The sequence below is a fragment of the Vidua macroura genome, chromosome 3 (assembly GCF_024509145.1).
Source record: "Vidua macroura isolate BioBank_ID:100142 chromosome 3, ASM2450914v1, whole genome shotgun sequence".
NCBI lineage: Eukaryota > Metazoa > Chordata > Aves > Passeriformes > Viduidae > Vidua > Vidua macroura.
In genome coordinates this window covers 22,258,639-22,276,331 of record NC_071573.1, presented here as the reverse complement: position 1 = coordinate 22,276,331, position 17,693 = coordinate 22,258,639, and the positions used below count along the sequence as shown (strand labels likewise).

Sequence of the window (17,693 nt, the reverse complement as noted above, 5' to 3'; positions counted from 1 at the left end):
AGCTGAACTCAAGCATAAGGAGGCTCTCCAACAGTGACACCACACTGGGGCAAGTGCTGCTGATGGTCCCAAGGACAAAGCACATGGAGCACTGAAGGGACTCGAGCATTGTTGAGTGCACTCAACTTTAAAACACGCTGTCTCTTGGTATGAGTCCAAATTTCCATCACTACAGTATCCTTCAATATTTATATATTTCAGGTGTTTGGTGCCATATCAGGAGACAGGATAATCTGAACAACCAGCAATGCATTCCTCAGATGGGTGAAGCAACTTGTAGGGCACACAGGGTCCTGGTGGAACAGACCACATCAAGACTGATCCCCAACCCTACATAAACCAAAGCTGAACCAGCTCTGTAGGCACCTACCTATGGTGCAGGCACTGACTGGAGGTTATTGTGTACCAGCCTATGGAGATATCAGTGGACTGGATGCCTTTTAGACACCCTGAAAGTCTCAGCATGGAAGAGATAAGTTTATAGAAATAAACAAAAGCCCAAAGCTTCTTTGAGTGAAAGAGTAATTATCTGTCTGACTTCAGAATGTATGCTGTTACTCATTACTAGAGTATCTGAGAACATTTCAGTTTAAATCAGAGGGAACAGAAAAATCTCTCGTGGTGGTGGTACTTTTTGAACCTCCCTACTTAAAAGCTGAACAAACATGTACCTTGCATCCATAAAGATTTTTTATTTCATCTGAGAGCAGGCAATTGTGCTTTGTTAATGTTTGCAAGGACATTAAGGTCACACAGGTCAAAACCTGTGCTTGTATTAAGCTGAAGTACAAATGATACAACATCAGTTAATTTGACAGTACAAGGAATGAGCCACAGAGAGCCTACAAATGCACAATGTACCGCTTTTAAATGTTCATTTCTGTTGCCACATTTACAGCTGCCAGACATGCACTAAGTTCACCTTGAGGTTGCAAAGAAGTAAGGCAGAAAGTCCTTACAAATGGTTATGAGGGCAATAGGAAAGGGCAAACAATAAATTATGTCACAAAAGCAGCATTGCCACATCTGAACTCAGCAGTAACTATTGAAAACCACCCTGGGCTACCAGTGGCCATTAACCTAGAAAAGCAGGAAAAGGGGGTAGGCTGACACCTTCACCTGGAATGGGGCCCCCTGAATTTTGTTTGGGAGTCCCTCTAGATTTAAGATACCTACATCCTAATTTCCAATCCAGCTACAAAGAGATCTCTAAGTATCCCTGATACTGAGAACTTAGAAATTTAGCAGCTCATACCCTACTGCACCAAACACAGCTGTTATCAGCACCAAATACAGTTCTTATCAACACCAAGAGTCAAAGCACTTGTTGTCCCACACTCCCCCCTCACTAAGCTTGTCCACCTAAGGGGAGTGACAACAGAAGGACAACTGTGGCAAATGTAAGCATTAAAGTGAAGACAGCACGTGCTTACCTCGAGGAGACATAAGTGCAATTTTTGGTGATCCCTCAGGCGTTTTGCAGGGGAATGCTTTACTGCCAGGGTCCCTGGAAACCCACAGTGGGACAATTTCTTCTCCTGCTTGAGCTTCCCTGTGACTTGCTTAGATGCAAAAACACCTCCTATCCAGGAAAACCTGTTGCAGGCAGTGCAAAACGGGTCATTTTATTAAACTAAATGTTTTCTGCTTTCCTGGCCTCTTGCCACCATGGCCAATGCAGTGAGAGATAGGAAACTCCTCAGACTTGTGGGAATGACACCTCCAAAGTTAACTCAGGGACTTTTCTCAAAAATACAGAGCCTTGTCTTGCTCTCAGTTACGTCTGTGTAACCCATCTGACATTTCTTCTACATTCACCTCTAACACAGTAAGGCAGCTAATGAGCTCATTAAGTGCTGGACTCTGACTGGGCACCCAAAAATAAGTAAACAAATTGAGTATTAGACAGTCTACTACACCAGATGAGATTCTGAGACAAGATCTGTATTGAACACAGCATTTGAGAAGGGAAATTTCCTCAGGTTCTGGGGAGGAAAATCCTTTGCATATTCTTTTGTGCTGCGTTTTGTAGGCTGATGTTCTACCAGGCAGACACACTGTACCTCAGAGATAGTGCATGCACTCCAGAGATGCTGAGTTCATCTTTGTAAAGACAAATGGGTGAATTAGATAAAATCATTTTTAGCCTTTTCACATAAGAAATGTGGGTTTGTCTGCAAGTGTCAGGCTCATTAGTGTGCTAGGAACCTGACAGTAAAAAATACAGATTTTATCTATACATAAATATATATATGTATACACACACATATATATTTGTGAATTACTTAAGGCATGACACAAGGACCTGTTGAAATCAATGCAAAGATCCAAGCCAGTCCTCAATGAGGCCCAACAGAGACATTAAAATGAAGATGCAATAAAGTGTACAGGTTTTCCTTAAATCAGCCCCATCTGGCTGAGGTTGAGATGCTATGGGTGACCAGGTGAGGAAGCTCACATCATCCCCACATCTGACTGACAGATTAAACATTTCTGAGAATTGACTCAAGCCTTTTTACATGGAATCACTGAGCAACTTCCTTTTAACAGCTGTACTACTACACTTACAGCTCACTAATGTGGGTAGTGAAGCAATAATCTGACACACCAACTCTCCTGGAGTCACTTAGAAACAGAATGAGAGTGTTGGCTCAGCCTTGTTGGAATAAATATATATTAACTTTTTTGGTGAGCATTACTGTCATCAGTGATTAATTGGAATAATGAGCCATGACAGTGAGCTAGCAGAGGTTCCTAAAGATGAAAGGTATATCATACCACAGAGAGAAAACCACTAGCCCTTACAAAAGACATTCACTGTCTCTAGGGAAAATAGAAGTAGTACAATTAGAGGCATACTGTAGACGTCATCCCCTCCTAGATTATAGTTTTGGAGTGTAAAAAAGTGGCATTTCACCCAGAGATTATGAAACATTCATAATCTCTGACACAGTGGAGATCATTTTCAGCAGCCTTCATCTGGTATTGCATTTAATATGACATAGGAACTTACGGGCACTTAAACACTCTCTGTGGGGTACATGAACAGAAATTTAGTCATACTCACATAGATGAGAGCATGTAGAAGAATGACCCCTCTTTTGCAATCTCATGGCTCTGCTTCCTCCTGTCCAAAGGGGAAAAAAAACAGGAGCACATGCCTGCTGCACAAGTTTCTCTCTGGGCTCTGTTCTTCACTCGTGATGTTATATCCATACCCAATTGTTACAACCAAAAGAATAAATAAAACATCTAAAATATACATGAACAATCTTGTTCCCCAGCAGCATGTGATGTTCAAATACACTCAGAAACACAGACATCAAACTCACGGCTTTCCTTTACAGCTGGGCTGCATAATTCCTCTAAGGTCCAACCATAAAATTCCCTTCCTTCCCTGAACCCTAGTGAATTCCTGTGTTTCACAAGGGAATCATGTCTTTTGTGGAAGAAAATATTTCCTTCTGCTGCTTCTACATTTTCAGCTTTCAAATCTCTGAGTGTTTCAGGAGGAAAGATAAATAAGAGCATGCAATTTATTTTCCTTAGCTAGACAGAAAGTGTGGTCTGAATGAAAGATTAGGGCTCCAGATACTCTTCAAAATCATCAGTCACTGCTTTCAATAGATGTGCAGCTCTTTTTAAAAAGGGACTGTTTCCACAAAGTCTTTTAGCTGATGGCCAAACTTTGAAAGCTTGATCTTCAATGTGAGCATCTTCTCAAAACTTCCCCTCAGCCTTTACAGTGGGTTGAACACTCTCCATCTCCCTCACCTGCCCTCTTTGCTGACTTCTGCTGCTGGGTGTAACTTAGATTTTCAGCAACACCTGGTGCTGGCCAGAGAGAATACACAGTCTGCTGGCACTCCTTAGGGAAGGCTTGCAAAGGCAGAAGTGTCTCGGTCACTCCCCATGAGTGTTGATAGTAGCTATACATCAACCCACACCTTTCTGTTTCTTGCAGTACTATCCGCATCCATCAATTAAAATTGCTGAGTTTTGTGCCAGCAGTCCAAGCCTGGGAAGAAGACCCTGAGAGCTACCAAAGATAAAGAAATCTTGAACACTGAGTGCTACCTACCTTCTCTTTATCTAATTGTATCATGAAAGGTTTCATAAAGAATAAATAAAGAGAGCCTGACTCACTTCTCACACCTGTTAATTAAACTTTGTTTCAGCAGTAATTCAGAGTTAATACTCCTCCCTTACAATGTTATGTAAGGCTTTTTTAAGTGAAGGCCTTTGTAGGAAAACTTACTGAGAATAGAGAATACCATCCAGGACTGGACTGAGTTACATTCTGACACATAAAGAATGGCCAAAACGCAAAATGGTTCCTTCCCAGATCAGCCCACAGCCTAGCAAATTAACACATACCTGGTCCTGAGAAACTCAGGTTCGATGTTCGGTTTGGGCTCCTGAGGGCATAGACTGCAGCCTTTGTCCTCTGCACCTGCAGCAGCTGCCAGCTCCACTGTTTGATGGGTTTGTTATGGATAGCCTCATGCTTGCTGTATAGGGAGTAGAACACAAAAAGTCTGAGGTTAACCCCAGAGTGAAATGAGAATTATAATCCAAAATATTGGTATGAGATGGAAAGCCATTTCCTGTAAGGCCTGGGTAAGACACAGGACTATTCTGAACAGCCAAGTGTTGAGAAGACAGAAAGGACACAATGACTGTGCCATTGAAAGGTTGTTTATTTGACGCTCCCTGGCCAGGTGGCTTCAATGGCCTGTGCTCACACAAAAAATGCCACTTCCTCCCACCTTTTCAGCAGCCCAGTCCAACCTAAGCTCCCCTGGCAGGACACCCGCAAAAGAAAGGGATTTGCTCAGGTTTAGAGCCAGCCTGACCTAGAAAAGCTCATGAGATTGTGGGTTTGGTTCTTGCAGAGATGCTTGCCTTTTGCTCTGCTGTGTGAGAAGCGCAGATACACATTCAGGCAATCCCAGTGAGCATTTTACACCAGCATGGTCTGCCCCTGACTGAGGCTGAGCACAGCATCAGAGTAACAGATGTGATGTCAGGTACGCTGCTACTGTAATGAATCAGCTGCAATTACTGTTCAGATACATTCACATCTCATTTGACCAGCAGCACCAAGAGCATGAAAGGGCTCCCTTAGCACACAGTCAGCATGATTTTATTGTATGGATGAGATAAAGAATAATAAAGCGAGGGAGTATTTGCAAGGAAGAGCCTGAGACTTTGAGAGAATTAGAGTTTTGTTGTTCCCAGTTTTACCACAGACCTCATCTGTGACTTGGAGTGAATCACTTCGTTTTTATCCTGTACAATGGGGATTCTCTCTCCTCTTTGTTACTCCTGTCAATTTGGGGAAGAGTCTCTGACAGTTTGCAGACATCTAACAGCCAGCAGACAGGCACCTTAACCAGTTAAGAGCTTTGAGATGTCTCTGTAATCGTAAGAAGAAAATCTGCTTTGATAGATGAATTATATTGTTCTGTCTCATAAACACATTTGCTTGCATAATATTAATCAAGATGAGTTTTCTTCTTAGATATTTTATACAAAAAGTATCATGTTAGTATCCAGGGAACTAGAAAGATCTGCTAGGTAGGCATCCATATTTGTGCACCAAGTAGAGCAAGACTGAGCACATCCTTCTTAAAAACCTCTCTTTTAGTCACTCCCCTCCTGTAGTGAGCCATGAGGATCAGATGTTGGGGCACTGTGGGAAAACCTGTGGCGACTGAGCCTCCCTTCAGAGAACAGTAGATATCACTCAAATGTTTTGCCAGTGTTAAACCCAAGGAGGCCCTACAGTCTCAGCCAAATCAAAGGGTTGGTCCCTCACAAAGGCTGTCTTTCCCAGCATGTTTGACTAAAATGCAAACTTCTGAGTTTCTGAGCTGCTGATTTTTCCAACAGCAAAATCTTAAAGTCTGTCCTTAACTATCAAGACAACCTTATCTTCATGATGTTTGGGTCTTAGAAAGAGACAAACTGACTTGCATTTACTGTGTGCTGTTCCAGTCCCCCACCATTCCAGCACTGCTGAATGTTTGAGTTCTGACTCAGGAGAACATTTTCATTTGAGCCGTGCACAGGGGTTCTCTATGAAATAAAACCCTGCAACTCCAAATAACTCTTTGTTAACTTCAAAGCCCTGGCAAGAGCTTTGGAGCTCACAAGACACACTAAGAGCTGGCAGCTGGGACTATCAGGCTGACAAAGAAGCCTCCTGGCCACACTTAGCATAAAAACAAGAAAGGTCAGATCATTCTCCTATGGCATATGACACTGATACTGCTTCCCCATGGGGTAACTATTGGATTACATGGACTGGCATGACCCAGCCCCTGGGCAGGAGAGTGAGGAGAGCTGTACACACCACACTCTTCTTTTGTAGACCCCGCAAAGCAAAGCCTGATTGATGGTGTGGCTTTCTAGTGCACAGAGAATACCTCTGGCTATGCCCTTTCCTGAAAAGGTGAACACAGCCATTCGCCCTCCTGAGAGAGAAATCAACACCTTGAGGACCTGGCTCAGCTAAACCAGGAGCTGGCAAAAGCCCCAGCAGAGAGGAAAAGCAACTGTGAGCTGCTCCTCCAAGGCTGATGTCTCAGAGGGACATGTCATGACAGAATGAGGACAACCAAAACGACTCTGCCTCATCCTTTGCTGTTGCCTGCCTTCTCCACTGTTGTTCCACCCATCCTGCACTCCTCCTCTCTGCAAGGAGGTGGGACCCATCTCAATTGCGGCTTCTGAAGGCAGGAATCATGTCTGCTCTACCTTTAAGCAAAGGCAAGCACATTGCTCCCAGGCCCAGCAACACTAACCCTCTGCTAATGCAGTTCACTGGGAGAGTTCAGGTAAGAGTGGGATCCACAGGGAATGAGTCACAGAGAGGTGAGCCAGCAGACCTGTAACACCATCAGGTCTCCAGATCATCAGAAGGAAAAAATGTGAAGTACATATTGCAACATGTGCCTCTTGCAGACGCGGAGTCACCGATAAACAATCTTCAAACATTGTTGTTCAAACAACACTTGAATCATTCTCTGACTCAGTGATCAATGAGCAACAAAAGAACAACAGTTAGCTAAGACAGCAGAAAATGTTAAAGCAGTGAGCCAAGTGTGGCATTCCCACCTTAGCCTTTAAAGAGCTAGGTCAGAAAATTACTGAAAAAGTCACTGTTTAGAATAAATCCCCTACAAAGCTCTAACAGTGGAGCTTACTTTAGAAAATGTTCATCAGCTGCTTTGCAGTCCATGGCAATTCTTGAATTGGGATAGCATTTATAGCTCTGTCCAGTTTCTCCTAATCTTCATGTGTTTCTCTGACACTTTTCTATTTTCTTGCTCTTGATTAAAGAGCACTGAGAATCTCTCTCGAAATAGCTGTCAGGATCAGATTACATCTACTCCAAAAGCAGGAAAAATAGCAAGAAAATTAGGAGAAAAAACTTAGTTAAATATTGCTTAAGTGTTTCATTTAGGGCTTTGCTTGACAAACTCTTTCTTCAATGAATTAAAAGTGAAATAAAAAGAAGCTCCTGTCCTATGGAGAAATCCACACAACTGTTGGCTCAGAGCAGTGGCTTCCCATTTGCCTGATAGATAAAATGAAAGTTTTTCAGTGAATGACTAAACAGATATGTATGTCTGTGATAGGAATTACCCATTTCGGTAGTTGAACAAAATGATCAAGGCATGACTATACAGTTTTTTCATTTTACAGAAGTAGTCTTAGTCAAACTGTTTCACCACAGGCAAGCAAGTCAGCAAGGATTTTAAGTATGAAAATCCCAACATAAGCATCCACCCCTCACCAACCAAACCCAGCACAAGTTTAAACAACCCTCCTGAGGGATTTAGGTACTTCTCTCTTGAGCAAAACAAAAGCTCTTGATTTTTGGAAACACTGAATAGAGCCACTCCCATTCACATCTTAAGATGTTAGAAGGACTAAAATCAACTTGTCTGATTGAAAGGGCTGCAAGACCATGTTTTGTACATTTGGCCAAAGTAGCACCAGAAGTCAGTGGCAAAGCAAGAATTTAACCTCCAAGCATCTGTCCAGCACTCCAATCCCCTGGCAACCTCTCCTCCCTGCCTGATGAAACCAGGGCAAAGTCCAGAAGATACCTGAGGGAATGGTGTTGTTCAGGTTAGCCCAGATGCGCCTCCAGCCACTGCTGACATGTGGCCCATGGTGATGTGGAGGACAGCATGCTCACACCTGGAGTCCTCCCCCAACAGGCACCTGCAGAGAGCATAAGGTACCCAACAAGGCCTTCACCCAGGCAGTCCAAGGAAATAACAAACTCCATTTCACAGTGAAAGATTTTTATTTGCCCTGGCGCTATGGTGAACTGATAGAGAAGCTTATCTCTCCTCACAACAGCAGCCTGATGAAAAGAAAGTGCCTGCAAAAAGGTGCCGCCCTTTCAGAAAAGGCATTGTGCTACGTTTACTTTGGACAGGGAGAGTGAAGAAGAAATCAGGAGCATCTGAGGCTTTAAAAACCACACAGGTTGACAAGACTAAGTGAGGAAGATGGTCCTGGGGTGAAGCCTCATGGTAGGGCTCAGGAGAGGGTGGCCTCCCAGCTGCAGCAGCAGCCTCACAGCTGGGTAGTCACTCAATTTCTCTGAGGTAAGAGGAGTGGAAGGGGAACTCATTTCCTCCTCTCTCACTTTCCCCCAACGCACCCACCAGAGGTGAGGTGAGGATAAGCTGATGAACACACACAGGGTGCTTCCATCCTACAGGGATAAGCACCAGGAAAGTCCTGCAGACACAAGAGAAGCAGGATGCCAGCTTCAGCTGCCAGACCTGAGCACACATCCAGACCCCGGCAAGAGCTCCCCATGGCTTTTAAAGGACCTGTTCTCTTAGGGCTGATTTGTTTATTCCCACCCCAATATGTTATCTTTACATCGCAAAGTTTATTTCTGAACATGTCAACACACTTTTGAAAAGGTCAGACATATGAGGGCATGCACCCGTGGTGGTGCACAGGGAGGCACAGACACAGCTGCATTCCTGGAAATCACGATTTGAAGGGTTTTCACAGCAAAGTCTGACACAGCAGCTGGGTTGGCAGACACACATAGGCAAGCCACCAGCCTCCCCCTTTTGTTATCACTCCCATTTCATTTCTCTGCTTTGCATGAAAATCTGAGGGTAGCTTCTAAGTATAGATTTTGCTGGCTTTGTTTGAAAGCTTGCCACAGCTCTCAGACATAACACCAGCAGGGTGCTAGCTGAACTAGCTATATTTATCGATGTATTTCATAAAGGAAAAACTTAAGTGGTTTTGAGAAGCTGAGGTGTTTTCTCCCTTTTTTTTTCTTGCAGTAGACAACTCAGTTGTCACCCTGACAAATAAGATATTATTAAAAGAGGAGACTCAGGATCTGTTTACAGGCAACAATGCTTTGGATAAGCAGCTCATGTTTAAATGAGACTTGATAAACATGGTTATTCAGTTTTGTCTCTCCTTTTTTTATTTTTAAATAAATAAAGAAGAAATTCCTTTGGTTCCTCTCATCCCTCAGCCTGCAGCTCACAGGTTATCCATCGACTGCGACACCCCAGCAAAGCCAGCTGATGGCTGGGGATTGCTGTCTGCTCACACCAGGAGCAGTGACAGTGCCCAACCCACACCTTTAAACAAGGGACTGCAAATAAGGCTGTTTAAAATACCAAGTCAGTGAAAACAGCCTTTAAAACAATAAAACAAGTGGTACTCTTTTCTAGATGGCAAACATATCCCAGGGAGGCCACAGGTCCCACTGGGCACCTGGAGGTGAGCCACAGCCCCGTGCCCACTCCTCACCTCACAAGCCCCTCCATGGCAGGGGACATCTCTTTTCCAGAGCTTGGTCCCCCCCTTCCCAGCCTGACTGAGAAACACAGTGTGGAGGGCAACAGAGGGATTCCCAGTGCCACCATTTCCCCCATTAATGCACGGTTCTGCCACACTCCCAAGTGTCTGGGGGAGCAGGAGCAGGACAGGCTGAAGAGGAGCAGCATTGCTATAGCTCTGCTTGGGCCCCACCCCAGAAAAGGATAACCTTGGCCCCCACCCCAGAAAACCAGGGCAAAATTAACATCCCAGGTCTTCCCTACCACACCTCTACTTGGCATCCCTGTCCCACCAGGAGGGCAGAGCTGGAATCGACAGGAAAAGCTCTCCCTAGGAGAGGTGACAGATAAGAGAGTGCTGAAATGCAGGCATTCAACTTGTCTGGTACGTCAGCATATCAAGGCTAGAGCACTGATGAAATGTCTGCAATAGGGCTGGTGAGAGGAGCTGCCTTTGGCACTGGGGCACTTGTGCCTTATCCAGAGCTTCCAAATGCTTCCTGGCAAGGGACAAGCAAGGGTGTCCATGCTTGCTGCCCAGAGAGTGTGGAACACCACCCGGGCCTGTCACTGACTTCCCCCATGAGCTGCTCTGCCTCAAGCAACCATGCTCAGCATTCCTCTCCAGGTATTTTGATGAATGCTTAACATTAGATCCAGCAAACATCCAAGGAAATAAATCCCAATTACCCAAAGGCAACAAATTACAAGCATAAGCATTTGTGTTATCGGCCTTGGAATTTCTTTGTTCCATGTGATAACAAAATTGGCCCCATCCATTGAAAGGAATAATGTAGAAACATTAGAAAGTTAGGACATTTTTTTCACAACAATATTCTGATTTGCTTTGTAGGAAATTATTCAAATATGTGATAAGTCACAGACTAACCACCAAACCATCTGTGGATAATTTTAAAGATATACCCATGAAAACATTCACAGTTATTCAGAAACATATCATTCACAATTTCAAACCATTTACAAGCTGTACATAGAGTGATTAACTTGGCAGGAGAGCAGGGTCTGCATGACACACAGCACTGTGTGGGCAGGAAAATATTCCACAGCTCTTCACCTTGAGGTTGATGTCGGTGCATTAACTGATATTTTTTCTACTTGCCAGCTCTTACTTGAGGGCAGGCTCTGCTGGCCCACCTGGCTGCCCCTGCCATCCCAGCCACACCACCAGCAATGAATTGCTGCCTGGGAAAAAGCATGTGCTGGCATACAAGATGCTTCACAAATGCCTAGCACTTGGCCTGATGCTCAGTGAGTTTGTGCTCTGTGTGAGGATGGAGAAGAGGTCCATGGATGCATGGCAAGACATGTGAGAGCAACAGCAAGATTATAAACTGGTCCCAAATCAGTCACATTACATGCCTCTAAATCATTCCTTTAAGTTGCAACACTTAGTTAGGAAATCCCAAGGAAGATGCCATGTCTTAAACCTGATGAATTTCCACTTGAAATCAAAGTTGACTAACTCATTAAAAATACCGACATGCTTTTCTTTACATACAACTAAAATTACCTTTGACTTAAATGCAACTATTTACCTGTCATAAAATCATTCAGGAGGCCACAGATTTGTTCTGCTGAATGTTATTTAACCATCATTATGTTCCACCTCCCAAATGACTACCTCTAAAAATGAGAAAAAAATATTTCTGTATAGTTTTATCCCCATAGAGTATAGGCATTTGATAAATACATATTGCCTTTCTATGGTCAATGACAGCTCATCCCCTTTTAAAGTAATCCCTATTCCCCAGCCCTTTGTTTCTAAGTATAGAGTGTTTAAAGAGTGAGACTCAATGTTTGCAATCATTTCAGACTTATCTTTGGCAAACAAGGAATTGACTCCAGTGTAATACCCAAAAGGAATAGATCTGTCCTTCCAAAATACACATTCACCCTGGCTGCCGTTGTACTAAGAAATTCAGGTCCAAATCACATGGCAGCTATCATAAAAACTGCAATTTAACCTTGACTTCACTCTCAATTTATCTTTTAGGGGATCCTCTAGAATTAGTACCAGAAGTGTTTTTACACCAAAAAGAAACAGAAGTTACCATAAGGTAAATTGTTCTTCTCCACAACTAGAAAACCTGTAAACTGCAGCATTCTAAGAGCTGAGGGGGTGTGAGGGAGGCTGAATATCTAGCTATAGAGATCTAGCTATAGAATCCAGCTATTTGTATGTGTCTTGGTATAAATCCTTCTCTACTACTGCTCAACTGCATGACTACGCAGACATCAGGCACTTCTTGCGCCTCTCTCTGACCAAATGAGGCTCACTTACAACCAAATTGATATTGTTTGGGATTAATTCAGCAGCATATTTGAGACTGTTTAAAAGACACTATAAATGCAGAGAGCCCCAGCCCAAAAGACCTCTCTACATCCATGCCTCCAGAGACAATGGGTGGGTGGGAAAAACAGAAGGGACATGGGAGGGATGGATGAAACCACAATAAAATTACAAAGCTGCAGCAAACATTACAGCACTTCATTAAAATTAAATGATGAACTCATCTTAGCCTCAGAGGGTGTCATTAAGCTCCACCCAGTTTAACGGATACAGTTGTTTCCATAGCAACAAATTATTTTCAATAAAAACTTAAAACCCCAAACTCAATAAAGCCAGGCAAAGATGGGACATGCACAAAATAGAGGATGGGACTATAAAAGTTTTATCACTGCTTGTCTGGCATAACCTGCACAATTCACCCATGCTTCTCCCACTCCTATTTATTATTCTCATGGCTGTAGAATTCTGCAGTCTCCTCACACTTTGGCAAATCTCTATTGATTTGTCTCTTGCAAACACACCAAGGGGAAATGTGAAAGTGCTAAATCACAGAAGCACTGCCTCTCTCCTCACGAGATAGAGCCACATGGAAGAGCGACCCTAAGGTAAGTAGGACTGTGGGATGTGCCTCCTTTTTCAGGTCGCTTTGTCCTGGTTCAGTGTCCACACTTGCTGGTCTTGGCCCAACAGAACAAACAGTCACCAGCAGGGAGCTCATCCACTTGGTGGGTGATGCTAAGATGCTGTCACCTGTGAAGTTTGCTGCAAGCACTGGAGCACCAGAGCCAGGAAGGTCCAGGACACCTGTGCTTTCAGCAGTACAAACAGAAGATTCACCACAAGGTATTGGCAATTCATCCTGCTGAGCATCGTCAGCATTCACATCACAGTGACCTCTTGGTGGGAACGAGGGGACTGTGGTGGCATATCAAGTGTGCCCTACACACCAGGTAAGGCCCTCCACAAGGTGTGCAAAAGACAATCACTCCAGCAATGCTTTGCCTCAGCAAGAATTGGTTTGCTCACTTTTAAACATGAGAGCTTCAGGAAATGTTGAGCTTAGATTTGTCAGATTGCTCTGAAAGCTGCCTTCAAGACACATGCTCACAACACTTGGGATAAATCCACTGACTCTTGGGTTTATCAAAGGAAAGATTCAGAATTTAATCCCCAGATTTTTTGCAAAGCACAACTCTCAGAATAGCAGAGGAGTAGGACTTCCATCACCACAGCCCAACCCCATGCCACCCTTATCCTCAGCAGTCCCATAGGGTTGGTCTTGAAGCCACAATGATGCCCTAAGTTCATTTAAAACCCATTTAGATCCAGCATTCTCATTTCAGAACATGTTAGAGCTGGAGTCAGGATGATACTGAAGACTCATTGCCCATAGCAAAGGCAGCGTGATGGAATTTGAGTGTATTCAGTGCTTGGCAGGATCGACTCTCAGTGAATCGGTGCTGCAGGCAAGAAAAATTATAAACTCTACATGAGCAAATGGCTCAGAGCCTAGAATCAGTCTGGAGAAGCGGAACATAACTGCTTAGGCTGTTAAAATATCCACTGTTACACTTCTGGATTCTGTAACTATTTCTCACAAACACAATCTCTTAGAACACCCCCAAAAAGCAATCTGTCCACAGCCTTGCTATCCTAGGTGTTAAAAACACTTACAACATGGGCACAAGCCTTTGCCTCGTAGTCCCCTCAGCAGCCAGTGCTGCTCCTGGATGCAGTCAGCTCACAAACATGCTGCAAGGCCTTAGAGTCCTCTCAAGATCTCCCAGAGTCATTTACTGGAAAAGCTAATGCCTTACTTCTGAGCTCATGCAGACAACAACTCCATGTGACCTAAATTTGGGCTCCAAATACAATTAGAGCCAGACAAATAATGGATAATTTAGGAAAATTGAAAAAAAAAAAAAAACAACCTGAAAACTGGAGAAGAAAAAAGAAACAAACCTGAAAACTCAGTCAGGTTTTTCTTTCTGTTTAAAATATTTGATTTGATGAGACTTTGGTTTGTGTTCTGGTTATGGAAGCCTATTGTTTATTTATCAACTTGAGGATGGTGGGGAGCAATGCTCATTTTATAAAAATGACCCTGGTCTCTGCTGTTACTGTTCTGTGATCATGCACATGGGAAATGATAGTTGTATGTCCCACTTTTCTTAGACAGAAAAACCACTATGGACTTCAGGAAGGAAATGTAATTTTTTAATGACCTGATTTAATAGATAAATGTTGCTTGAGAACCTCATTAAAAAAAATAGAAACAGCAGCAGGTCAAATAAGCCATCTGCAAAATAAATATAACAGGTCAGATCCTTCAAATACCATAAAATAGATGCAACTTCTGTAATTTCAGAAGACCAACCCTGCATTTGCAAGAGCCTCAGGGCAGAGTCCTGCCTGCCTCTCATGTGATCCATACAAGCTTCCTGCTGATTTCCCTGTGACTGCAAAATACCAAGCCAGGTGGAATCTGGGCCTTCTGTATTTGCCTAGAAGGGAGAGTAGTTCTTGTAAACCTGCCTAGTGAGCAACAGCTGCTGGATTGTGATCATCCAACCATCAGCCAGAGATAAATCAGTTACTCTCTGAAGCATGGGACAAACTTGCCCTGCTTTTTGGGAGGATAAAAGGCATTTCCCTTTCACCAGACGAGGCTGTCACCCAACACAATCTGTGCACTGCTTGTCCCCTTGTCAGGACTGGCCACCATTGGGTGCTGAGATATACTGAGCCCATGAGCAGCTCAAGTGGGGCTTCTTTTCATCTCAGGAGCACTGGGAACCATGCTGCAGCTGCAATGAAGAGAACTGGGAGGCCTGAGTGCAGACATTGCCAGAAAGGCTGAGGCAGGGGAACTGCTGAATCCCTTGGTCTTTTCAGTGTCCTTCATCACAGTATCACCAGTCAGCAAAAGCTCTCTTTCTGCTGCCAGTGTAGCTGTAGAAATGCCCTTATTGCCTCTCATACCCTTCACCGGCTCTAACTCCAGACGAGGCTAGGCCTGCCTGTTTTCATCCCAGCAATCCCAGGAGATGTTTCTATATGCTTCTACATTTCTGCTCAATGTCCTGTCCCCTTTTCCAACTCTTCCTAGTGCTGTTGGGGTTCCCTCTTCAGCCAACATAACCTGCCACACCAACTCATCTTCTTGCACATAAAGTGACCAACCATGCATCCCAGGGGAGCCCAAAATAGACTGCCCTACTGGTGGTTTTCCTGGGATTGCTTCTCCACTGGTTGAAAGCCCACACTGTGTCTGTGCTAAGGAGCAATCACTGGTTGTGTTTGCTCCCATGGGAGAAAGGCTGTCCTTCCAGGCAGGGAGAGTTCGAGCTTCTCTATGAACTATTCTTCCCTAAAAACCGTTATCAGTCTAGCAGTCCCATGGACAGAACATAGCCCCAGCTTTGAGACCCCTCTGTCCTTAGGTGGGGAAAAAGCTCTCCCTCCTTCCTTGCCAGAGGACTGGTAAAATCCTCAAATCCTCCCTTAATTCCCTTAACTCCCTTAATCCTCCTTTACAGGAAAGGCAGCACAGTTTTATATATATATATATAAAGAATATATATATAATATATAAAGAATATATATATAATATATTATATGTATTATAATATATAATATATAATATATATATTATATAATATAATATATATTATAATATACAATATATAATATATATTATATATATATATATATATATATATATATATATATATATATATATACACAGCACATATCACAGAATCACGGAGTACCAGGCTGGAAGGGAACCTCAATGATCATCTGGTGCAACCTTTCCTGGCAAAAGCACGGTCTACACTGCACCTGGTCCAGTTGAATCTTACAAGTATCTGATTTTGGGGAATCCACCACTTCCCTGGGGAGATTTTTCTAAAGGCTGATTGTTCTCACTGTCAAAAATTTTCCTCTTGTGTCTAAGTGGAATCTCCCCAGGAGTAACTTGTACCCATTACCCCTCATCTTTTCTATGTGACCCCCTTTAAAAAGTAAGTCTCCATACTCCTTGTAGCCAGCCTTTAAATACTGCAACAACAGAGCAACAGAGACACCACTGAGTAGCCAGCAAGGTCCTTTGCCCCAGCTGAGCTGATGGATCACAGCATTTGTAGCAAGCAAAAATGAAAATAGCTATAACTAAATCCTTCCTGATCCTATTCATTGTGCTTCTAAAAGTGCTTACAAATTATGCCAAAAAACAGATGCCCGAGGTCAAATAAGCGGCCCTGGCTTGTTGCTGTACACAAGGCTTTGACATAAACCCCACGTAAGAGATCAAATGGGCAGAGCTGTGCCCTGTGAGAGCACTTCTGCAGCGCTGGTGCAGTGACTCAGCTGGCAGCAGTGGCCTGCAGCACTGCTCTGCTGTGATGCCCGAATCTCAGCTCTGCTGGCTGCAGTCAGGGCTTCAGCTGTGGATGCAGCAGACCTCAAAAACACTTCACAGCACAGACAGGCTCTTCTCTCTACAAGGAGTGAGCTGACCTGCGAGGAAGGGAACAGCTATCAGCTGGTTTTATCTTGACCTGGTCTGATCTCATCAGAACCATGAGGATAATTTAGAAAGAAATATGTATCAGCAAGCCTAGAAGATGGAATATATGTAGTCAAGGATGCAGGAAGACTATAAAGGGTGATTTTTCTTTAGTCCCTCTGTATATGATCAATTTGAGTATTTTCCTAAGTGTTTGAAAAAGTGTATTTTACACAGTTTTCCATATGGATAAATGATTAACACAGAACATCGCAACTGCATTAAGCTATAAACAGAGCTTTAGCACAAACAATGGAAAATATAGTGGTCATAATTAAAAAGTGAACATTTGTCAGAAAAAGTACCATGCTGTGCTATATGAAAAGACCACAGTTACTTCCTGCTCTGAGTATAAATGGAAAATGTGGTGTCTCAGATACCAATAGGCTGGTAACTGTTAGCAAATGTTGACTTTTCTATGGTATCCCAAACTGAATCTAAGCCTTTTTTGAGGTCCAGCCATTGCTATTTTCCAACCCACAACAGACTGCATTTCACTGGTGTGTGAAATGATCCCTCTGCCATGTATAATAAGTTGTGAAACCCTTTGACAGAGAACAGAGAGGGTCACTGTGTGCAAGCACCACTGCCCTCTGATGAGTGTAATCCAAACTGCTCCCAGAATCACCTAATCCACTTCTGCCCCACATTGGGCCAAACTCCCCCATCCCAGGACGCTCTTGAGGCCAGCAGAGTTTTGCTCTTTCCCATGGGTGCCATCAGCTTCCAAGCAGCCTCTATGTGAGACAACTAGAGCTGCTTGGAAAAGTTGGGCTGGAAAGCTTTTCTTCGAAAAACGGAAATTGTTTCCCAATGAAATCTTTTCAACAAAATGTTCTATTTCCTCGTTAACTATAGAAGTGGTTGGAAATTTCCATTTAAAAATCTTTCCAATGGAAACCAGATTTCCCTCCCCCCTCCTATCCTGCATCACCTTCCCCTTTCCAAGTAAAAAATACCAGTGGAG

The 17,693-nt window shown here is 43.4% G+C and overlaps 1 protein-coding gene across 11 annotated transcripts in view; it reads right to left on the bottom strand.

Annotated features, from left to right (window-relative positions):
- Positions 1–17,693, bottom strand: part of DUSP10 (dual specificity phosphatase 10) — a 260,585-nt gene that overhangs the window by 124,248 nt on the left and 118,644 nt on the right. For 9 of the 11 annotated variants that reach the window (XM_053972783.1, XM_053972775.1, XM_053972776.1 and 6 more), the window contains 3 exons: positions 4,378–4,511; positions 3,068–3,127; positions 1,434–1,596 (listed from right to left, as the gene is read on the bottom strand). The gene's annotated coding sequence lies outside the window, so the exon portion shown is untranslated. Of the gene's footprint in view, positions 1–1,433; positions 1,597–3,067; positions 3,128–4,373; positions 4,512–5,254; positions 5,308–17,693 lie in introns of those variants that run through there. The other 2 variants (XM_053972785.1, XM_053972778.1) reach the window with 2 other exon arrangements.